Source organism: Pseudophryne corroboree, chromosome 3 (genome assembly GCF_028390025.1).
Source record: "Pseudophryne corroboree isolate aPseCor3 chromosome 3, aPseCor3.hap2, whole genome shotgun sequence".
NCBI classification, from domain to species: Eukaryota; Metazoa; Chordata; class Amphibia; order Anura; family Myobatrachidae; genus Pseudophryne; species Pseudophryne corroboree.
The window spans coordinates 295,938,607-295,964,224 of NC_086446.1; the positions used below are offsets into that span (position 1 = coordinate 295,938,607).

A 25,618-nucleotide genomic window follows, 5' to 3' on the forward strand; every position below is an offset into this window, starting at 1 on the left:
AAGTGCTTACACCCTAAAGGAGAGCGTGAACTAGGAAGTGAAAATGGTGGATGGGTATCGGAGTTGAGAGGGGAGTTATAAAAGGGACTGGCAAGCTTTAATAAAAAGATAAGTCTGACTAGATGATGGAGAGAGTTCCAAAACAGCAAAATCTTTGAGGCAAGAGTTAGAGGAAGTGACCAAGGTGTAAGTAAGAAGGTGTTCAGAGGAGGAGCAGATGAAGTGTGGACACAATTGAGATTAGACAAGAGTGAGTGAAACAGGTTGCAGAGGCAGGAAGCATACGCTGTACAGCGGTAGAGGAAAATAATTTGCAGTGTCAAGGATAGATGGAAGTAAGGGGATTGAGAGATGGGCTAGAGAGGAGGAGATTACAGTTGTCTAGGCAGGAGATAATTAGCGCATATGCAAGATTTTGGTAGCATCATGGGTGAGGTAGGGCTAGATCCTGGAGTGGAAGCGGCAAAACTGAGTGATGGCCTGAATGTAGTGTAGGAGAGAATGGAGTTGAGGATGACACTGAGGAGGCAAACTTAGAGGACAGAAGAAGGTGATATCTATCAACCTAGAGAGAAAGCGAGAGAGGTGGAGGGACTAGGTAAGTAAAATGTATGCCACTCAAAACCCATCTTAGTTTTAAAACACTGCCACAATAAATCTGGGCACTTGGGAGTAGTCCTAGGGGCTAGGGGTGGACAGTTGGGAGTAGTCCTAGGAGTAGAACAGGGCAGTGTTTTTCTCCCATTGTGTTACCCAGTGTTATGCTGTGTGTGGGAGTAAGAAAAGCTCATCAGCATATCACTAAGAGCTAAGGGAAAGTATATTTTCACCTATATTTCTCAATAAGCTACCAAATGAAAGCCCTACAGTTATAGAAATATAGACTACCTATATAAAGGGGCTGTTTCTGTATAGTAAACAACAAATTTGTTGGAATTGTTGAAGATGTGGATACCAAATGGAGATGGCGGGTTCACATTTGGTAAATACCAGTGCTAACATGTTCTGTATCACTTTGAAAAGCAATGATATTGAATGTGTTTTAGTGCAGAGAAAAATATGTTTTAATAAATATGTCTGTGAATAATAAAAAAATGAAGTGAGCGTGAATAGGTACAGTAAGGTGACCCTCAAATGTTCTCAGTTGTGGGTGCTTACTTATAAAAACAACAGAACATAGACCTTTAGAACCACTGACAGGACACTGTTTCCTTGTCTAAATGACAGATAATAAAGCCACATTAAGTCTTTATTACATCCATTATTAAGATGCTTAGCAGTGCCCGACAGCACTTTTTCAATATCTTATTTCTAACTGCAGTCTAGGAGTGGCAGTTGTCTGGGGACTTGGTGGAGGGACAATAAAAGTGGCTCTAACCAATTACGTTATGATGCGTGTGTAGCTTTAGGGTCTATTAACAACTCTGCATTTTGTAATCATGAAAACTGAATGAAATATGCATGAAAAAAAAAGCTAATTGTTTCAGTCATTATCAATTTCATGACAGTCCTGCATGCTTTAATTCACAGTATGGTGCATTCTTATTCACTCAGTTTTATTTTTAGTATTACAAATAATGTAAACATAAGCATTTTATCTTCACTTTATTTTTACTTATTTTTTTTATCTGATTCTCTTAAAAAAATATCAAAATATCACAAGCTGTTACTGAAAAATCAAACAAAATCTGTATTACACCAATGACTAATTGATAATGTTTTTTTACCTCCCAACATTGTAAAAAAGAAAATGGGAATACAAATACATATTATTTCCTTCCCAATCCATACCCAGTTCTACTGAAATTTCAGCCACATCATCATGAGACCACACCCTTTATGGGTCCGCGACTCATGACAATTCCACAAGAGAGATATAATATTGAGGGATCAGTATGTGATCCTGGCAGGCGGGATGCCGGTGGTCACAATACCGACACCGGCATTCACGATCCCGACAGTGGTGAGGTAAGTATACTACCTACCACCCTAACCCTAACTTACCACAGTCTAACCCTAACCTCCCCCCTTAGTGCCTAACTCTAACCTCCCCCTAAGTGCCTAACCCTAACCCCCCCTTTCCTCAGCCTAACCCCCCTCCCCAGAACTTGACCCTAATACTACCCACCTTCCCGCAGCCTAACCCTAAACCCCGGATGGCTCCTAATCTAACTTCCCCCCCCCCTTCCTTCAACCAAATCAAAACCGACCCGGCTATACTTACCTTCGGCTTTGGGAAGCTGCCCTGGTTGGGATTCCGATGTCTGTGTTCTGATGGCTGTTGGAGTCCTGGTGTCGGTATTTCGGCTGCCTGGATCCTGAACGTATACCAATACTGACATACTGTGAACCTGAATTACAGTAGCATTAAACATAAAATGAAAGCTTTTGCATTCCCACAAAAATGCATTGTAGATCTTTTATATAGCTACTGTATATACAACCTAATAATGTGGCCACCATCATCAACTTGGAATCCTGCACTGAGCCTGTAGAACCTGTAATGACACTTCTATAAGACTTATCTCAAGATATACTATAGTATATTGGTAAACATTTTATTGATGTCTAAGTGGTATGGTTTACCTATTGAACTTATATGGAAAAGCCTGAGACCTGTCTTTGTAAATTGTGCACATATGCAATTTTAAGTCACATTTTTACAAGGCAGAAATAGACTAATGTGCAGTCCTAGATAAGTCTGTGTGCTACAAACTCCACAATAATATCATATAATGATATAAAAATGATGATGATTTTGTGTCTAGATCATTTGAAAGCATCCAAAATCTATCTGCTTTCACTGTGCTGTAACCTGACAGTACATTGATAAATGTGCATAAAAAGATGGCAGCTTCTGGTTCCAGCAATGTGCTGAAACTCTTATTCAGTTGAAGCAAGAGACACATATTTATTTTACAAATATATGTTTTGGACTACACAGTGCCTAGAGCATGGATAGCAACATGATACACTTCAGAAGCTGCATTGTGCAGTCCTATTCAAAAAAGCCTCACATTACTCTTAATCTTATTAGTAAGTTAAAGTAATACATTTAATCAACGTAGGAGATACCTTTCAGTAACAACATATAAGCAGACCTTTTAAACAAGATTTCTAAGCTGTAAAAATGTGACAACAATGCAGGAAGGAACTGGGTGTTGTAGGGGAATACTTGCAGAGTTCATAACTGGCTTAATCATGGGAAATTTTAGCATCTATATGTACAGTAAGGAGTAATTTGAAACTAATATCTGTTGACTATGGGTCACAGTAGGATGGTATCGTGATCCCTTGGGATGCCAACGGTCAGAATACTGACAGCGGCATTGTGATCAATGTCGGGATTCCGGTGTCAGTGTCGTTATTCTGACTGTTGGCATCCCGAACGCCAGTATCCTGACTGCATCCCGTTACATTGCATATAGTACTTGCACTATTTTATTAAATGAGCCTCTTTCGTTTATATTAGTACTCTTTGCCACTTGGAAGCTTCAATGATACCTCCAAACTTTTAAAGGTGGCTGGAGTCGTGACCACATCATAATACTGAAAGCCAGTGGTTCCCAAACTTTGAATCACGGAGCCCTAGAGTATCAGAATATTTTTCACGATTCCCCTAAGCCAAAAGTTTTTTACTTAGAAATTCAGAAAAATAAAAAATTACGTAAATTGTGTTTATATGTCAATCTTAGGTTCAGTTATATGGTAAGGGACAGGATTCACTTCTGTTTGTTTTATTACTGGAAGCACCAAGCTCTGGTTTTGTCTATTACATTGACCATAAATAATTTGAATTGGTCCTGGACCACCAATCCAGGGCACCCCTGCAAGTACCCCGTGGCACGACACACAGTTTGAGAACCACTGATAGGTGTTGTCAAGCTCTTGATGGGTGTGTTTAGCCTAAAAATGAAAAATATAAATTTTTTGATGCAGTGGGGTAAAAAACATTCTCAAATTCCAAACTCACGCAAATCAGGACTGTCCTGCTAAATCCAGAACAACTGGGACTAATTTTAATCATCGCACAAATCGTCTACGGAACAGCTTCTTTCCAACTGCCGTGCGCATGCTAAACACTCATTGTGAATAATGTGTCATATGTCAAATGTGTGTTATTGTGTGCTCTTTTATACCTATGTCCGACTTTTTTTTTTATCATTGGTTGGTGTGTTGGACTAATTGAATTTCGTTGTCAACTTTTGTTTGATAATGACAATACATATAATGTATCGTAATAACAATGTGTCTTAAATGTATATATGTGTTTTTAGTTTTAGTGACTTGTTGGCTGCCTCCTGGTGTATAAGAGAAAAAAGACCAAACAATGACAGCTTACTGCTCAGATTTAGAGAGCAAAACAACAAATCCATGGTGGTACCACAGGTTCGTTTTAGAACAAAAGGCCCCCATTTATCAAGCCTTGGAGAGTGATAAATAGCACGGTGATAAAGTACCAACCAATCAGCTCCTAACTGCCATGTCACAGGCTGTGTTTGAAAAATGACAATTAGGAGCTGGTTGGCTGGTACCAGCGCCGTAACTACGTGTGTGCCAAGGGGGCTTGGCACACAGCGCAGTTGCCCTGAGGGCGCAACGGCCAGCGGCATGTAATGAGTCAAATTGACTCATTACATGCCGCCTCTGTGTGCGCCGTGCGCGGCTGGAGGGAGAGGAGACCAGCGCCGGGTTCAAGGAGGAGGAGGGAGGGGGAGCAGGGAGCCGCAGCAGCGCTATTTGATTGGTAGTAAGCGCCGCTGCAGCATCCCCCTCTCCTTCTGTATTGGCTGCCCGGCGCTGCTATGGATGCTGGGATGCGGTTCCTTCATCCCAGCATCCATAGCAGCGCCGGGCAGCCAATACAGAAGGAGAGGGGGATGCTGCAGCGGCGCTTACTACCAATCAAATAGCGCTGCTGCGGCTCCCTGCTCCCCCTCCCTCCTCCTCCTTCTCATCTCACTGCCTGCACCGAGAGGGAGATGCCAGCACGAGGAGGCTGTCAGCGGGGAGAAGGTAAGTATATCCCTCTCTCTCTCTTTCTTTCTCTCTCTCTCAGGGGGACACCGTCTGCCGCAATGTGTAAAAAGGGGTCCTGGCTGCCGCAATGTATAAAAAGGGGGTCTGGCTGCCGCAATGTGTAAAAAGGGGGGGGTCCTGGCTGCCGCAATGTGTAAAATGGGGTCCTGGCTGCCGCAATGTGTAAAAAGGGGGCCTGGCTGCCGCAATGTGTAAAGAGGGGGCCTGGCTGCCGCAATGTGTAAAAAGGGGTCCTGGCTGCCGCAATGTGTAAAAAGGGGGACTGGCTGCCGTAATGTGTAAAAAGGGGGACTGGCTGCCGTAATGTGTAAAAAGGGGTCCTGGCTGCCGCAATGTATAAAAAGGGGGTCTGGCTGCCGCAATGTGTAAAAAGGGGTCCTGGCTGCTGCAATGTGTAAAAAGGGGGACTGGCTGCCGTAATGTGTAAAAAGGGGGACTGGCTGCCGTAATGTGTAAAAAGGGGTCCTGGCTGCCGCAATGTATAAAAAAGGGGGTCTGGCTGCCGCAATGTGTAAAAAGGGGGACTGGCTGCCGCAATGTGTAAAAAGGGGGACTGGCTGCCGTAATGTGTAAAAAGGGGTCCTGACTGCCGCAATGTGTAAAGAGGGGGCCTGGCTGCCGCAATGTGTAAAAAGGGGTCCTGGCTGCCGCAATGTGTAAAAAGGGGGACTGGCTGCCGTAATGTGTAAAAAGGGGGACTGGCTGCCGTAATGTGTAAAAAGGGGTCCTGGCTGCCGCAATGTATAAAAAGGGGGTCTGGCTGCCGCAATGTGTAAAATGGGGTCCTGGCTGCCGCAATGTGTAAAGAGGGGGCCTGGCTGCCGCAATGTGTAAAGAGGGGGCCTGGCTGCCGCAATGTGTAAAAAGGGGTCCTGGCTGCCGCAATGTGTAAAAAGGGGGACTGGCTGCCGTAATGTGTAAAAAGGGGGACGCTGTCTGCTGTAATGTGTAAAAAGGGGTTATGCTGTCTGCTGTAATGTATAAAAGGGGCTCTACCTGGTGTAGTGGCGCTACTGTGCAGCGTAATTTGAATAATGTAGACTACTGTGCACCATAGTATGAATTGCTATTATTTTGTGGCCACGCCCCTTCCCAGTGAAGCCACGCCCCTATAAATTTTTTGCGCGCCTACGGCGCGCACTGCCCCTATCTTACATGGGGAGGGGGGCCCGCCACTGTCGTTTCTTGCACACAGCGCTAAAATGCCTAGTTACGGCACTGGCTGGTACTATCACCGTGCTATTTAGAACAATCCAAGGCTTGAAAAATCTGGGCCTATGTTCTCTTAGCCAGAAAACCGCAGCACTCTGAAATGATTATATGTTTCCATACTGGCATTGAAACAATGTATGGGAAATGCTGTTTCTCATATGTGAGTACTTCAGCTGTACTTGTAAATTGTGATTCATACTGTACCTCCTACTGAAATAGAATGGGGAAGGGTGTGACTGCATGATCTTAAAGGTGGTCACACCCCCAGTGGGAGTTTTTACAAGAGACATGCCTTTTTTTTAATCTGCTGCATCCATTGTGTATCTGACTAATAATTATTCACTCATATCAAGTAGAGATAGCCAATTAGAAGTCCTGTATTGGTACAAGGTTGACATATTTCTATTTAAAAATAAAAAAAATCATGGAAATGTTGATCTTTTCCAGGATGAGCAGTTGAAAAAGAAAAGGTCAAGCATGTGCAGTTACAACGGAGACTCTGGACATGAACATCAACATCTTAATTTCCTATTGATACACCATGTCTCTACAATCATTTCAAGAAGATAAATTGATTAAAGTAATTTGTCGACTAGTGACCAAACCCTTAGCTTGACTTTGCAGTTTGGTTCAGTCTTTGTGATTGGATGCAACTTACCACGTGACCTGCATACTTGGAGTGTACTTATTTAGTTTTGCTGTATATTATGGACAGGTTGAAGATAAAGAACTTGGGGTTACCAGAAAACCGATGTAAATACAGACACACATGATATGCACTTGCTATACTGCATGTCTGTACTCTGATTTGTGCACATGTGCTGTAGTCCATCAATTTTGGTATGTACATATACAGCTTGTATATTTTATATGTGCCACAATCTTTTGTAACTAGAGTGAAATTGAGGCAAAGTTTCTTGTCAATCAAATTACACAGAGCAGGTCATGTTTGTAGAGATGCGAAGTTCCAGCATAACCATCTTTGAGTTTCGCCTTTGCTTTGCCATTCTGCAGAATGCCAATTCTGTACTGTATTTTTACTATCTGTAAACAGAGCTGGAAAAACAATGGAAAGTTAATTCTGCTCTAGTGAAACAAAAATTATTGGCCAAGTTCTGTAAGAGAAATGTGCAAAATTCCATTCCTATATTCAAAGTGAGGTGACTATTCCAGTTTGCAACATTGTGTTAATCTCTACAGGTAACCCGAGACAGAGATAAGGCAGCAGATTTACTAAAGCTTCTAAAGGTGCATACACACTGGGCGTTTTTGCCCAGCATGTATGCATAGCGATGATGGCTGACATCGCTGGGCTGATAAGCGCTCAGTGCATACACACTGAGCGCTTTTCCCCCCTGGCCAGGGATGTCAGCGGGGGTGAGCGGCTTTCCATAGCAGGACGCTATGGAAAGCCGCTCACCCCGCCGTTCATCTGGTAATACCAGTAGATGAACGGTGTCTGCCAGCGATGAATCGGGAGCGCGCATCAGCGCTCATCGCTGGGGCATACACACTGGGCGGTTTTGAGCTGAAAGCAGCTCAACACACCAAAAGTGACCTGCTTTCAGCTCAAAATCGCCCAATGTGTATGGGCCTTTAAACAGACAAGTGGAGGTGTTGCCCATAGCAACTGATAATGTCGATATTATCTTAAACCATAAAGCTATACCTTTAAACACACTTTTACCATGGAGCCGCTGCGGCCGCTAAACTTAATATGCACTCTACGTACCTCTTACGCTATTTGCGTAATGAGTCCCGTACCATGTACGGACTCTGCGTACAAACGCCGCGCTAGGGGTACAAAGTACACGCAGCGCGTACACACCCAATTAATACACTTTTAAGCCTTATACAGTTAGTCAATGTAATACACTTTAAACCCTAGCAGGGAAAAAAGGACACAACACCAATTTGTAGTTAATCACTGGGTTCCGACACCACAGAGTAATATTTCTGAAAGGGGGTTAACAATACAAATTATGCAATACAATACAACAGAGTAAATGGCTACAGTCAATGTACATACGTGAGAATATTCGCATGCGCCTCCCGGTCCGGTCCTCCGCTATCAGGTAGATAACGTTAAGAGTCTTGTGTGTCCGGTCAGGCAGCAACAGGCTTTTTATACAACACTTCCAAAAGCAATACCATGGATACTGTAATCCCTTTGTCCATTGGACACAGGGATGCATCTTTACAGTACAGGAGAGGTCATAGGTTGATTTGAAAAGGTGGGCGATGTCTTTCTCAACTGTTCTTGTGGGTGGTCTCCTCTGGATTCCCGCCGCATACATAATATACAGTAAATACAGTTTATATCTATATTCTGCTTCTGCACATAACTATCCACAGGAACATGCAATCTTCCTCAAACCAACACCGGAATGTTACCCTTAAAATACCCTACAGCTGGATACGAGACACCACCTTATAACCTTAGTCTGTCCCCTCCTATCATGCAAAGGTGAATCCCTTTGTTCTGGAATCATTTAAACTGTTGATACTTGCTGATGTGGTGCAGGGGGACTATGTGTACAATGTGCACTATTTGGATTAAATATGTAATGTTTTGATAGCCCTCCATGCGTTCACAAACTCCGCCTTAAATACCCATACCACGCGCAGGACCGCGGGAGCGACCATACGCAAATTGCGGATATGTGCATGCACGGCGGAACAAGTGCACGCGCAGTGGGCATGTGTGTGTATTTTATACGTGCTGTGTGTTCTGTAATATTTTTCAACTTTGACAGTCCACCCTTTGGCAGTCAATAATAACTGCCACTATCTAATCACTAAACAGAAAAATATCAATACAATATCTACAGACGATTGGATGGTAGGAGGAGAGTTGTAGGTGGGAAATGTATGACCTAGTGGGATAGTAAAAAGCATGTATGTATGAATCCATGTCTGAGGGGCATGTATCATCGTGCCGTATATGTTCTAGATAAGCTTCGAGGTATTGCGAAGTATACATTAAATCCTTCTTATCCCGTATTAAGGGTCTGTAAGTGGGCCAACAAACACTACCGAGCTCTTTTCGGCTTCTTGTTCCAACAAATGGGGTGCACATTTAGTTGATGATACATGGAGGGGGAACATATGTGAGTGCTAGTATATGTGGATATCTTCTGTCGACTATGTGTGTCACTAACTGGAGGTTGTAGGGATGAAGATAAGACACATATCTAAAATACATTCACATGACATTTTCATAATCATTCTTGGGTAGGATCGATGTCTTTTCTGGATGGGTGTATCTGGGCAGAGGGGGAGACAAAGGAAAAACGGGTGAAAGAAACAGGCCATGGAATTCTTTTGCAATCCTTATTATAACACTGTCTTTATGGATGAGTCGTAAATTAAATCTGCTGCTGTAACAGCGCCCCCGCTCCTTAGACTCATCAATTTTGTGCCGTGCTTGCGCCGCGTTAGAATTCGAACACACCTAAATATCAAGCCAATAATTATGACGACTCCCAGGATGCAAAGGAGAAACTTCCCTACACTCATAATAACATTTTGAGCCCACTCTCCTAATCCTGAGAACCAATTTCATGGGTTCAACCATGAGACCCAGCCGGTCAGTTCATTACTCACAACAGTCAGGGTATGGTTGTGTCTCCTCCGGAACTCCCACTTCAACTGCAAGATATCGTCCATCTTTTGATCGATAATCTCAGTTGGGTCATCAGTGCTGTTTGTAATATACGTGCAGCACTTCACACCATACTGAGTTGCCAAAGTGACACAGTACCCACCCGTCACGGCTGTGATATAATTGAGGACCATCCTGTGCTGGATCAGTTCCGTCGTGTAAGCTTGTAACTCCCTTCCCGTATACCTGAAGGTGTCGTCATACATCTCAGTGATATTATCTATCAAGTTCGCTAGCGCATGGATATACCTATAATTTATAATTCCTCTGGCAGTATGGGTGATGTCTAATGCGAGAAGGAATTGAATCCCGGTGGATTTGTGGATCAAATCAGAGGCTACGTGCTCTGTCCTCTCTATGAGGTGTCTCTTGACGATGTGTTCATAGTGAGTATGAGTATAAGGAGCCTGAGCACTGCGGTGAACATCTTTCATCTTATCATGGGTTATGGTCATGACCTCTGGCAACACTCTTCCAACATAACACAATCCCTCTGAGTTCGGGGCAAGCCACTTATACGCCTTCCTCCCACATATGAAATAGGCATCATCGGGGAGAACATATGGGACAGAATATGACATTACCATATTACAAACTTTCCAAGTGAAAAACCCAATCCCTAGTTCTCCCATCTGCTCAGTACAAGTATCAGGCTGGATGATATGAGCACAGTACCCTGGTGATACTTCTCCAACCCACATGGTCTTGCTTCCTCGAGTATACCTATACCGAAAATACCTTCCACTGTTGGCTATTTGGCGTACAAGTTCAGAGTCTATGGGTATCCTATCAGCTCTGTGTGAAAAGGCCATTGTCTGGTTATTCCATGTCACCTCCCAATTTCCCAGTTTTCGGTAATTGGAGATATTGAAACATAATAAGGATCTATCTACATGATACTGGTGGAGCTTCAAACTAGGGGGCCTAGAAATATTGAATTTCTTGTCCACCGGTCTCCCACCCCGTAATTCGAGTACCTCATCTATTGCTAAAGGGTACGGTACTAATCCTGACTTGCTCTGACCTTGAGGTACTTGTGAGCACACCCAGCATTCTGTCTGGTTTAAGACCTTACCCACTAGTGAGTGGTAATCACTCAATGGATGATGGTCCATGTTGATATTAAGGCTGGACTGACATCTCTGGATGCAACCATCCTCGACTATGTTCTCACAATTCCTACAAATGCAATTTTCCTCAGCCAATAACCCTTCACAGTGCCTCCGAGCTCCCTGACTACCAGATCGCTTTCTGATACTCGCCTTTGCTCGAGTGATGCGTTGCTCTTGAGATTCTACAAATCCATCCTCGCCATCAGAACCCATTCCAGATCCTTTCTCGACCTCTCTGGGACCCTCACCGAAACAGACTGTCCTGGTCAACAACAGGATTAACAGGAAAACCCGGAACGCAGTCTCTTGGGGTAAGTCCATCTTGTTAAAGGAAGAGAAGGGAAACAAGACGGGGGAGAAAGAGAAGGAGAGGAGGGTAGTGGGAGATGGAGAAAGTAATTAAAAAAAAAAAACTGGTGCGACAACCGCCTCTGGTCTTGTTGTTCTCCGCGCACAGGTGCCGTCTCAACAGTACTGCCTCTCAACCTTCCCGGAACAGACACTCCAGTGATACGATGTTCTCTCCGAGTCAGCGACCTTTCTGTAGGGAACATAAATCTTGCATTTCAATGTGTTTAACCGTTGTGTATTATCAGTTATGTGAAGTAAACCATCTTTGGAAAGTGAAAAGAGAGGGGAAATAATAAAAAGAAAATTTGTCAGATTTGCGTTCGCCATCACGCTGTCACACAATCATGTATATCGGTATCTATGCACAGTCTACCTTCACCAGTATTCTCATTCTCCACCCTTTGTGCATGACCAGGCACACTGATACTGGTGTCCCTATGCTAGTGAGATATACTGGATTTAGGCAGAGCTCTGAAAGACCGAGTAGGCATGTGGCGTTTGAACTATAATCCTGTCAGTGAACGTAAGAAATGAAGAGGAAACTTTGAAGACAAATCACAGAGTTTGCTAACAGGTAAGTTTGTAAAGGCACAGAGGATTTTTACAAAGTTTGACATCTGGATTGGGCACTACGGGGAATGATTCCCTAATCGGTCTGTTCCCCTTAAAAAAAAAATTATGTGTGTTATATCTCTACTGGGACTATCCCAGCCATCAATCCAGTGTCTTGTCCATTCTAAGTTCATAGGGAACCCGGTATCTTTGAGATAATTTCCTCTACCTGTGATGGACATGCATCTAAAACCGTGAAAATGCAATATTAGTCTTCGTGGGTATCTAACATATTTTGTGCTTCCTGGGTGGGGGCACTCTATATGTATACCATCTCTAACAAAACTCCTGTTAAGTTACTTAGAGGTCACTTCTGCTAGAGAGAGAAGCAGAAGTTTAGAGGCCTCCTCCAAATCCCAGTAAGTTCTGTCAAAAGGGTAAAGTTGCATTTATTCTGTTCTTCCCATTAACCGAATCTGTGGTTTTTCTATACTGTATCGTGATTCCCTACTATATGTCCCTTGATCCCGTCTATGTGTTTAATAACGTGGCTTGTTTATTCTGTCTAGGGGTCTATATTGGCTATGTGCTGTACTACTCTTACAATCTCTAGCAAAATGTCCTTTATTTTTACAAATGTAACATATTCTCGGTCTTTTGTTACTACTAGGGTTTTGGGGCTTGGGCTGATGAGACTTTGGTGTAAGAGCCTGCATACTTTCAATCCTCAGCCTCTCCTCTTGCAGTTTCCTACGCCTAGCAATATTCCTATGGTGTTCAATTACGCACTCTCTAAGGCAAGCTACTGTGACCCCTCTCCAATTAGGCAAAGATGTTTGTACCCTGTCCCTTATTGTCTTATTGAGTCCGTCCATTAGCACTGACACAGCTACCTTCCTGTAATTCGTATCGTTCCCTGTATCTGATACCCCCATGTATCTATCCATTATTTGCAGGGTCCGATGGAAATATTCAGATGTCATTTCATTTTCCCTCTGTTTTATGGAGAAAATTCTTCTCCACTCAGTGGGGAAACACTACTCTAGTTGCCTATTAATTCGTTCTATATTTTCCTGATTGTTTCTGTCAGTCATAGGTCTATCCGACTCTAGCCTACAATCAGTGGTAAATTTTTGGGTGTCAATATTAGGGGGTAGGCATGCTTTCAAAAATGTCCGCCAATATTGGTTTGTTGGTTCATACACATTACCCAGATCTCTGATAAACTTTTGACATCTGGCTAAATGCTTCCGAGGGTCGGGGAATTCTGAAATGATTGATCACAGCTCATCTCTGGGCCACGGACAATACATTGCATTATTCCTGGTGAGGACTACTTCCCGACTATCGGTTCCCCCATTGGGAGTTACTATTTCCAAGACAGGGTGTAATCTTACCGTTCCGTTCCTAATCTGTTTACTTTGTGGTGTTGTTGTTTCTGTGCAATGAACTGTCTCATACTTACCGGTAGCTGTGACCTCACCAGTTCTTTCATTGGGAAATACTGTTACTGCTCTACCTGGTTGGACAGGTCCCACCTGAGTTTCCTGCAAAATGACTGCTTGGAGGAGAGCTGCGATTTGGCTGAATCTTTCATCTCCCTGTGACCTAAAACCTTGGAGAGACTTCAAAACAGGATACATTTTGCAAAAGTTAGGGTTAATACATTGCTCTTTCATATTACTATCATTTACGGATGTATAATTGACTGTAGCCTTCTGTTCCCCTTCGACCTGTGTCGACAATGGTGTGTTTGTGTTCTCATTCCCGCTAGGTTTGGAACCTGCTGCATATGTTAATTTCCCTTGCATATCGCCCTCTTGCTGCCATAAATTTAAACAATCTGTATGTCTAATCCTTTGTTTTCTTGATTTTATTAGACATATCCTACTCCTTAAATTCTGCAATACCTCTGGTTCAAAACTGCCCACTTTAGGGAATGGTTCCCTATCTTCCGCAGTCATACGTTCCCATTCATTGCATAAAACTTCTGTGTACCTCGCTGACCCCCTGGGCCGCGGCATGTCAACCTGAACCCTACTTGAGCAACTGGCCCCCATATTTTGCAGGTATTGTCCTTTCGGCTAATCCCCCCCAAAAAAACCAAAATACTCAATATAAGGCAACAGTGAAAGTTCTCCGAGCGCTCTTCACCCGCTCACCGCCCACGTTGGCCAGTACTACCATACACTGTCGATAGCGAAGGCAATGTACCCAACTTAGGGCCCTATGTAACCTCTATTTACTGGAAGTTTCTGGGAATAACACCCTTTCCAGTAAATATAAGCTGTTGGAGATTTCCTGAGAGAGACCAGCGAAAACTCCCTAAACCTTTATTATACACAAATCACGATTGCGTATGCTATATACAGCGCTAATGATACCGCGATTTTACGCAAAGCTCGTAAAAAGGATATCACGTTGCGCTAAATATTGCACCCACGAACGTGCGGTCCAATCGCACAGCGTATAGGTACTTGTTACTTATCCGCTGTACGACCACTGGAATCGATTTTCAGGCTGCGAGACCTCAGCCGGAGCGTATAAAAAAAAACTAAATGGGTAAACCTTCGCTAACCCCCTGGGCCGCGGTACTCTAAACCTCGCTGACCTCCTGGGCCGCGGTACTCTGCTACCTTGCTCCTTTGTACTTCAATCTATATTAACATGAGTCAGCTGCCTCACACCACCAAGTCTCCACTCACTTGATGTACCACTCGACGGGATCCCGAATTCCCTGGGTCCACTACGTTCTCTGTTACGTTTGCTCACTCACGTTCACTCATTCAAATACACTTTGGGTTTTCTGTACAGAAAATTATCTTTCATTCAGATAAACAGCTTTAGTACCAGAGGCAATACAGTAAAAAAGGTTTTATTTAAACTAAATCTTGGAAACCGAGCAATTTGTGCTAATGTAGCGTGGCTACTGTCCCGCCCCTAAACTAAACAATGCTATTGTGTAATTTGTACTTAGCGGTTGTACCCTTACGCACGTTGCGTAAACACGTGACCGTGTGTATGTCTTTACGTTGCGTACGCAGTCCCGTCCTTTGTCCGAGACACGTGTACAGAAACCGTACGTCCGCAATAGTACAAATCCCACACTTCTATAAATGTAAGCGATATTACCTATAACCGCTCACTTAACACAACACAGTTTCTTTCTGTATAAACCTTTTTAACTAGGCCAGACTGTGTTTGTGTTTTACGTTTACTTCCTTAATATTTATTCTATGTTTTAACTAAATAGCAACAAATTTCTCCGCACAGGTCTAAATGAATCTAGTAATCAGTACTTATGGCAACAATGTGAGCAGGTATACAGAGTACAGGTGTACGCTTGTGTTGTGTGCGCATTTGGCGCCAAACAGAAATTCACAGACTTTTTAAATAGCTTTGCGTATTTACTTTACGGGTCCCACCAGCATTCCTACAAACCATGCAGAGCAGACGCCATCTAATCAGCAATAAAATAGGGTTTCCAGTGTATCCTGCGGCCAGAAAAAGGTTTACGTAGGATACCTGTCCGCCCTTTGCTGATAGATAAAGTCTGCTTTAACCTGCTAGGCTGCGGGTATGTGGAAAAAACGGACAATACCCCCAATTGATAATGTCGATATTATCTTAAACCATAAAGCTATACCTTTAAACACACTTTTACCATGGAGCCGCTGCGGCCGCTAAACTTAATATGCACTCTACGTACCTCTTACGCTATTTGCGTAATGAGTCCCGTACCATGTACGGACTCTGCGTACAAACGCCGCGCTAGGGGTACAAAGTACACGCAGCGCGTACACACCCAATTAATACACTTTTAAGCCTTATACAGTTAGTCAATGTAATACACTTTAAACCCTAGCAGGGAAAAAAGGACACAACACCAATTTGTAGTTAATCACTGGGTTCCGACACCACAGAGTAATATTTCTGAAAGGGGGTTAACAATACAAATTATGCACTACAATACAACAGAGTAAATGGTTACAGTCAATGTACATACGTGAGAATATTCGCATGCGCCTCCCGGTCCGGTCCTCCGCTATCAGGTAGATAACGTTAAGAGTCTTGTGTGTCCGGTCAGGCAGCAACAGGCTTTTTATACAATACTTCCAAAAGCAATACAATGGATACTGTAATCCCTTTGTCCATTGGACACAGGGATGCATCTTTACAGTACAGGAGAGGTCATAGGTTGATTTGAAAAGGTGGGCGATGTCTTTCTCAACTGTTCTTTTGGGTGGTCTCCTCTGGATTCCCGCCGCATACATAATATACAGTAAATACAGTTTATATCTATATTCTGCTTCTGCACATAACTATCCACAGGAACATGCGATCTTCCTCAAACCAACACCGGAATGTTACCCTTAAAATACCCTACAGCTGGATACCAGACACCACCTTATAACCTTAGTCTGTCCCCTCTTATCCTGTAAAGGTGAATCCCCTTGTTCTGGAATCATTTAAACTGTTGATACTTGCTGATGTAGTGCAGGGGGACTATGTGTACAATGTGCACTATTTGGATTAAATATGTAATGTTTTGATAGCCCTCCATGCGTTCACAAACTCCGCCGTAAATACCCATACCACGCGCAGGACCGCGGGAGCGACCATACGCAAATTGCAGATATGTGCACGCACGGCGGAACAAGTGCATGCGCAGTGGGCATGTGTGTGTATTTTATACGTGCTGTGTGTTCTTTAATATTTTTCGACTTTGACACAACCAATCAGAATCTATAATTTTCTACAATACAGTAGAGAAATGATAACTAGAATCTGATTGGTTACTATGGGCAACAACACCCCTTATATGTTTTAGAAGCTTTACTAAATATACCCCCAGAACTCCAATATGCATATTTTTACTATAAGCCACTTTGGGGTAAATTTACTAAGATGGGAGTTCTAGTTAAGATGGGATGTTACCCATAGCAACCAATCAGATTCCAGGTATTATCTTCTAGAAGGTGCTAGATAATTGAGAAGTAGAATCTGATTGGTTGCTATGGCCAACATCCCATCTTAAATAGATCTATCTTAGTTAATTTCCCCCTAAGAGCTTATTCAGATGGGCATTTAATAATAATCTGTTCATACCATGTTCAAGATGGAATATGAGGTGAGCAGACCATTCTTGTGCCATTGAGATCATTCTGTTTTGTGCCAGCATGTCTTTGCTTTTCATATGAACAGAAGAAGTACAGCAGCTAGAGAGAAACCCCAAATGCCAGAATACTGTGCATCAACCATTTCTGGTTTTCAGGTTTGCAGTTCCCAATGGACAGCAGAGGTGTGCTAGTAGCAGGATCACTTGTACAGGAGTGCATCAAACAACTTCTAACCCTGTTGTTGCCAAAAGTCCAAGACAAATTTGTACATTAGGACACCAGTCAATTTTTCCCTTTTACAGTACTCTGCCCAAATAATTTGTACATATAGATGTTGCTTTAGGGTACCATAGTAGAATAAACATATTTATTCGGAAAATAACGCTCATTTTATGGTCGTCCCCCCCCCATCCCCCTTAGCTACTTTAATGAATACTGTAAGAATGCTCTAATAGAATACTGAAAGTTTATAAATGCAAAATAAAAAGTGCAAGGTCAGCAATGTTGATAATATAATATAGAAGGTGTTTTATTTTTACATGCTGTTCAGCACCCTTTGTGCCAGCAAGCTTACTGAGAAATGTAATGGGCCAAAAATTATTTACTCTGAAAACATTATGAACATTTATGAACCACAAAAATGCAAAACTGCAGGATAAATTCTGTGTTATGTGAAATTGCACACTTATACAGCATAGTTCTGTTCCCTGCTTTGAGTGAGGGCAAACAGCCTTTCTCTCTTGCAAAACAACCTGTGTTTTCCAGTAGTTCTGAGGTCCTGGTGTTTGCCATGTCATCCTACACTTTTGATATGCCATTGTATACCCTTCCGTTTCAATTCTGTGATAAAGTCCATATCTTGGTGCATTTTAAGCAACATGTGGGGGTCATTCTGACCCGATCGCACGCTGCAGTTTATCGCAACGTTGCGATCGGGTCAGAAGTGCGCATGTGTTCGACGGCTGAAGGCTGTCGCTGCGCTATGATCGCCTCTGCCTGATTGACAGGCAGAGGCGGTCGCTGGGCGGTGGGGGGTGGAACGGCAGCGTTTAACCGGCGTTTCGTGGGTGCGGTCCGGCCATGCTTTTGCACTTCTGTGGGGAGGGGGGGGGGAGGTCACTGACATGCGGGGCGGGATAGTTCTGTGCTGGGCGTCCCCCCGCATGTCTATGGACATGATCGTAGCCCTGCAAAATTTTGCAGGGCTACGATCAACTCGGAATGACCCACATAGGGGGTTATTCAGGTTTTTTAGCAAACCGGAAAAGTAAGCAATTGGTCAAAACCATGTTGCACTGTAGGTGGTGCATATACATTTAGATTTGGGTGGGTTACAGTGGGGTAAATTTACTAAGATGGGAGATCTATTTAAGATGGGATGTGGCCTATAGCAATCAATCAGATTCTACTTCTCATTTATTTAGCACATTCTAGAATATAATACCTGGAATCTGATTGGTTGCTATGGGCAACATCCCATCTTAAATAGAAATCCCATTTTAGTAAATTTACCCCATTGTCTCTGTGCATGGTAAATACTGGCAGCTTAAATTCTACACTGCAGTTTAGAATTCAGTTTGAACACACTCCACCCAAATCTCTCTCTGCACATGTTACATCTGCCACACCTGCAGTGCAACATGGTTTTGCCCATTAGAATGCTTTTTTGGTTTTCTAACAAACCTGAATAAGGCCCATAATTCAAACGCAAAAGAATATTTATGATGTTATGGTGTAAACATAGGGTAATTCCATCTCTTTCTGCTGGCTTGTGTCAATTAAATATCCTGATTTTATATATCCATTTTAGCTTCTATGTACTGTATATTAAGAAATGCTACTGTACCAGGGGCAGAACTGCTGGAGACAACGGAGTCGGTTGCCGCTGGGCTCTAAGCCCTGTAGGGGGCACTTCCTCTATTATCTCCTGTTCCGTGCCCCAAGCCCCTGCATGTGGCACCCTACTCCTGCAATTATACCCCGTTAAATGCCCACATGGAGCCCATGCTGTGTGTGAAGGGGATGCTTCAGACGCTAGAATGCAGTGGGTAGCAGTTTTATAGTGACAGCACGTGGTGATCCAGGACTTTCACCCGCATGCTGGCTACTGAGTGGCAACCTCTGCGGCTGAAAGGGGGCTCACGGACAGGAGCTCAATAGAAAGTGCCCCCGGATGCTGTGGCGGCTGGGGTGAGGAGACGGAGCTGCGCTGTCTGAGGGCAGCCAGCAGCGGCAGTACTTGTGAGGCTGGGTGCCTGAGGTGGAGTCAGATGGAGCACAGTGGAGGGAGCTGCCGGAGGATGATGGGAGAGGCAGCTGAGCGCTTGTGAGAGATAAAAGCAGCGCTGACAGTGACACATTGATGAGGCTCCGGGGGTCCTGATTAGGAGGCGCTTGATGGACTGACCAGCAGTAATCTTGATTCCTTTCCAGCTGCTGCTGCCCAGTCCCAAGGAGGAGCCACTGGAAAATAAAAGTTATCAAGAGGCAGATAAGGCAGCCCACCACCTGCTCTGCCTGGAATAGAGACTGCAGAGCTAGACTTGAAGACTGCGGAGTACAGACAGGTCTGTAGAGTCTTTCCACTTCTCACACATATCTCTGCAGAACCCATTAATATTTATAGAATGGTACAAGTCCCAGCCCTCATAGTAATATATAGATACCCAAAACTAACCCTCCCATCCAGCAGCCTATCCCTCCCCATAGTGCCTAACCCTTCTGTTCTGCAGCCTAAACCACCCTCTAGTGCCTAACCCTAACCTTCACGTCCCGTAGCCTAACCCTCCCCCTAGTGCTTAACCCTTCCATCCAGCAGCCTAACCCTCCCCCTAGTGCATAACCTTAACCCTTCTGTCCCACAGCCTAACCCTTCCCCCTAGTGCCTAACCCTTCTGTCCAGCAGCCTATCCCTCCCCCTAATGCATAACCCTTCCATCCTGCAGCCTAACCCTCCCCCTAGTGCCTAACCCTAACCCTCACGTCCCGTAGCCTAACAATCCCCCTAGTGCTTAACCCTTCCATCCAGCAGCCTAACTCTCCCCCTAGTGCATAACCTTAACCCTTCTGTCCCGCAGCCTAACCCTTCCCCCTAGTGCCTAACCCTTCCGTCCCGCAGCCTAACCCTCCCCCTAGTGCTTATCCCTTCCATCCAGCAGCCTAACCCTCCCCCTAGTACCTAACCCTCCATGTCCAGCAGCCTATCCCTCCCCCTAGTGCTTAACCCTTCCGTCCTGCAGCCTAACCCTCCCCCTAGTGCCTAACCCTTCCATCCCGCAGCCTAACCCTCCCCCTAGTGCCTAACCCTAACATCCCATAACCTAACCCTCCCTTTAGTGCTTAACCCTTCCGTCCAGCAGCCTAACCCTCCCCCTAGTGCATAACCCTAACCCTTCTGTCCTGCAACCTAACCCTCCCGTCCCGTAGCCTAACCCTCCAGTCCCGTAGCCTAACCCTCCCCCTAGTGTCTAACCCTCCTGTTTTGCAGCCTAACCCTCCCTTTAGGGGTCTATTTTCTAAGCCTTGAATGGAGATAAAGTGGACAGAGATAAAGTACCAGTCAATTAGCTCCTAACTGCCATGTCACAGGCTGGGTTTAAAAAATGACAGTTAGGAGTTGGTTGGCTGGTACTTTATCTCCGCCCACTTTATCTCCTTCTAAGGCTTAGTAAATAGGCCCCATGCCTAACCCTAACCCTCCCTAGTGCCTAACCTTTGCCCTCCCATTCTGAAGGCTAACCCTCTCCTTAGTGAGTAACCCTTACCCTCCTGTCCCACAGCCTAACCCTCCCCCTAGTGCTCAACGTTCCCATCCAACAGCCTAACTCTCTCCCTAGTGCCTAACCCTCCCGTTCTGCAGCCTACACTCTACCTAGTGCCTAAACCTCCCGTCCCGCAGCCTAACCCTCCCCTATTGCCTAACCCTGACACTCCAGTATATACATCTGATCAATTATATGGTAGCACTGGAGGTGTATTAAGCTATCATAAAGACATTATTGCACTATATTGCTCTTTACATATATAATAGTGCTGGGGGGGGCACCATGATTGATCTTGCCTTCGGGCAATTGGGATAAAGTTACGCCACTGTACTGTACAGAGTGTTATTATGCCCCATGACCAGTTATTTCTGTATGTTTTTATGAAATTAATTCTGGAAGTAAACAGGCTATTTTCCCTGTAAAAGTAATGAATGCATTTGTCTGCCGTTAAACAATCATTTTTATTTTCTAGGTGCCCGTGTGCAGTATAAAAGAAAAGCACAATAAATCCAATTAAATATTTCTACGTTAAATATTTTCTATTACACTTTTTTCTGTCAAAAGGCCACTTACAATCAGGCTGTGTAAGAAACCAGTTGGGTGGGTCCACCACCAGTATAATCAGGGCAGCCATTGGGGTGGGGGTGGGGGCTGTGGGGACTGGTGTCCCGGGCCCTTACAGTGAGTGGCTTCTACCACCAATACCTGGAGAGCTGCACTAGGCTATAAATCAACAGTGGATCGTTGCACAGGGAGTACTTCTTAAAATAAGACTTGTGCATCAGCTTTCACATTGGGGTGGAGCGATGCCACACAACCTTTTTTTTCGGATGGAGGGACCCTGTCTATTTTATCAGTCCCGGACCCCACAATTTCTGACGGCAGCCCTGAGTATAATGCATACTTGCCTACTTTCAGGGTGATTGTAAAAAGCAGCACCTACAGTATGCTTTTTCCCCCAAGTATGTAGCAGCTACATAATATGGGTAATGCGCAATCAGGGAGATTGCTAGACTCTTCAGGGAGTCAGGGAGATTGCTTCTATTTCAGGGACTCTCCTTGACAACATTCAGAGACAGTTGGCAAGTGTGGTACAATGTGGCTGATTCTGAGTTGCACTTTAAGTGGCTGTAGTTGTGGGCAGCCATGGAAGCCTAGTTTATTACCATATTCCAATGTGTGAATCCGTTAGGCCGGTGGTTCCCAAACTATTTAGAATCACGGCACCCTAGACCAATAGTTTATTGTTGAGAAATTTAGAAAGAAATATTAAATATTAAATTAAGTAAATTGTGTTTATATGTCATCCTTATGTTCAACTGCGTGGTGAGGGACAAGATTTGCTTCTGATTGTCCACAAATTTTCTGATTGGCTCATTGACCATAAATTATTTTAACTGGTCCTGAACCACCAACCTATGGCACCTCTGCAAGTGTCCCGAGGCACCCCGGGGTGCCACGGCATACAGTTTGAGAACCACTGCATTAGGCTAATGCAAGGGATGAGCCCCCCAGCACCTGTGAGTACACCACCACAGCAAAGCAGGACAGTCACCTTTTTTGGTAATGTCCTGCTGTCTCACCCGCGGACCCCAGTGTCTTGCACGTGGGGGGGGGGGGGGGGGTGCAGTTGGGGGGTTCCTGTCACTCACTGCTTTTAGCAGAGCAGCGGTGAATAGATGCACACGGCGTCTATTCAATGGAGACATAGGGACTGGGGGCATGCCAGCAGCTCACAGAGTGCTAGGTATGCCCCCTCAGTGACAGAAAATGGGGGCGTGTCTTGAGTTTGTGCCACTGCCATGAGTCCACACCCCTTCATATAGGCCATGCCCCCTTTTCAGCCTTGCGTGCGCAGGAGTCCCGCTCCACAATTTTTACATTTTGGGAGGTATGGGTTTGGTGTACTTGCATTGTTGTCACCCAGTTGTCACCCTGAAACAACTAATTTCACAGAAAGACAGATCTGTCAGAGTTCTGTCTGTCTTAGAACAGGACGACATACACAAAAATATATGCTCAAATTGTACCCTTGCACAGAGATCCAGCCATCTTAGAATCAGCCCAATGACTGGTCAGGTAAACCCATATGGGAAATACCTCATTTGTGTAGTGCACTTTTATTACACCATATTTTTGTATAACATTAAAAAGAAAAGTAATTGAGAATAGGATTTTCTAAATAGCTAAATAATTATAGATATCAATGCACTAATAAAACCTTGCATTGCCTCAATTAAAATGAAGTCCCAAAAACTATATTTATTAATACTATATAAAATTATTATATTATATAAAGCTTAAAAGCAAAGAAAATCATATAAAATTATTCCATATATTCTAATTAATATAAAGAGTATTCATTAATAAGCCACAAACATACTGTAGGTACTGATATATGTATAAAGATGATGTATGTGTGAGATCAAATACTTAGATCCTGTTATCAGTTTAAATAACTTATACGCATAAAGCATGTTAAACAAGCTGTGAATAAACATAATTATTAGAAGCAGTATATTGGATTGCTCCTGTAATAAGAAGCAGCAGCTGCGATGAATCTGGTTAGTAGGGGCCAGATATTGTTATTAGCACCAAATACATTTATGTTGTTTCAAAGCATAGTTACTTACTTCTGAAAACTAGTTTCAGGGAGATTATCATTGATAGCAGAATGTTGGCAACGCGAACCGTTGATGGGGCATGTAATGCTCCACCCAAAGGGTGTGTCGAGTTCCATGTATGGGCGTTTCTATTGCCATAAAGGGGTGTGTCCTGCAGGGGCAGGTGAAAACTAATATACTAAGCCCAGCATGCTCTGAAAAAATATATATGTATGACAAAAGACACCAAAAAGATTTTACCACTGTGTATATAGGCGCTAGGACCAAAAGATGAGTTTTCTATTACCCTTCTCTTTAGGATTTAAAATTTTTCACAGTTTATACCAATAATTCATTTATGTTCCTTAAATAAGAAGAAACAAACACAATAGTGTAGATGGTAATGTTACACCAATAGGATAGAGGAGAGAAACGGTATGGACTCCTACCAGAGAAGAAGGTCTACTTAATGTAGACAATCAGGCAGCTATTTGGAGCGGACAATGCCAGTCATGCAGTCTCCTTGCGTGTCCCACAATCCTCCATGTTTAAAAAGATAGGGAAGAGAACTCCACATAGTATAATACTGTTTTATTTACCTTAAAAGGTTAAAAAGTACACAATGGGTAAAGAATTGGACTCTCCCCGAAGATGTTGGTCTACAAACAAAGGTAGACAAATCTCGCAAGTGTAAATATCCACAGGCATCCCTGGACAGATATTCCACACACCAGGTTTGAGTCCAAAACAGTCCCCACAAGCTCTTCACCAACACGTTTCGATACCACACAGGGTATCTTTTTCAAGGTATGAGGAGATATGCTGCATATACCAATACTAGGTGCTTCATCGCGCCCTACGGGCGCTCTTCACACCGTCGCAAGCGGCTGCGCCCCCTTAACCCCTGCATGCCTTTCTGGGGTTCAATAGTTGTATTATATGGCGTATGACCTGCGTTGCTAGTTTTGGTAGTGGTTAAATACTGGAGGACGAAAGGGCGTCCAATGTTGAAGGGGGCGCAGTCCCTTGAGACGGTGTGAACAGCACCTGCAGGGCACGATGTACAGAATGTAGCGGGTGCGGGGGGGAAGGCGGATGAGGCAGGGTGTCTGTAGATGCTGTGGGTGGAGGGGGGTGGATGCAGATGGAGGGGGGCGGGACCTATAACTATGTGATTGTATGTGTAACAATATATAGGACATGGATAAGGATGTATGTGGTATAGACATACCCGCATGAAGAGGTATGTGGTGTTATTAGACACAGAGGGGAGTGCTGGTACAATGAGGAACAGGGGCAGCTGTGTCCTGTCTCTACACCGTCTGATCCTTCAGGTGAGAAACGCGGGCACGTGACGCACGCGAGCCCTCCACGCAGTCGCAGGCCTCAGGTGCACCAGTTCCCTCTGCATGCGCTATCTGTGTGCCCCCCCTGAGGTGCAGTATGAGGAGGGGGCGGGGCCTCGCGCTGCTCCCAGGGACAATGGGCGTGGGCAGCGCAGTCACGTGCTCGGTGTGTGAGAGATAAGGAGGAGATGGCAGAGCATCACCAATATACCGGTAATTACAGGGGGGGGGGGGGGCGGAGGGGGTTACGGCTCCTGGCCTCCTGGTGCCGCATTGTCAGGGAGGTATCCAGGAGCCGGTGGTATGGACCCTGCATGGGAGCAGCAGAGCATAGACAGGGGATGAGTAGAGTTTGGATGGGTTCTCATCAGTGAGGGTCACACAGACACACAGCGAGCCGGGCACGGTGTGACGGGAGGAGAGGGCGCTGTGTGGTGCTGGTGTGTGTGTCACTGGAAGATTAAGGTCATCATAGGCCTGGAGCTGAAATTTCTGCTGGGTCTAGTAAGGGCCACTGTAGGGGGTGTACCAGCACGGCGGGTGTGTGGATAGTGATATGGGGGTGTGATCAGCGCTGTCTAAATATTTTGTACATGATTGTGTAGGGCGGTAGGGAGGGGACAGAGAGACGTGGGGCGGCAGGGAGCAGATACAGAGACACGGGGCGGTAGGGAGGGGACACACAGATGCGGGCGGTAGGGAGGGGACACACAGACGCACGGCGGTAGGGAGGGGACTCACAGACGCACGGCGGTAGGGAGGGTAATCCCCAGTGAGGAAGCTGATGGAGAAAGGAGGGGAAGTAGTGGAGGGGATAGAGAGACGCAGGGCGTTAGGAAGGGGATACAGAGACG

General features: G+C 44.5%; 1 long non-coding RNA gene across 2 annotated transcripts in view; it reads left to right on the forward strand.

The window, feature by feature from the left end:
• The window catches only part of LOC135055359 (uncharacterized), a 155,002-nt gene that overhangs the window by 45,025 nt on the left and 84,359 nt on the right, over positions 1-25,618 (forward strand). Inside the window, exons 2-4 of one of the 2 annotated variants that reach the window (XR_010243724.1) lie at positions 6,700-7,092; positions 19,485-19,618; positions 21,288-21,381. This is a non-coding gene — a long non-coding RNA (uncharacterized LOC135055359). Of the gene's footprint in view, positions 1-6,699; positions 7,093-19,484; positions 19,619-21,287; positions 21,382-25,618 lie in introns of those variants that run through there. The other variant, XR_010243723.1, reaches the window with a different exon arrangement.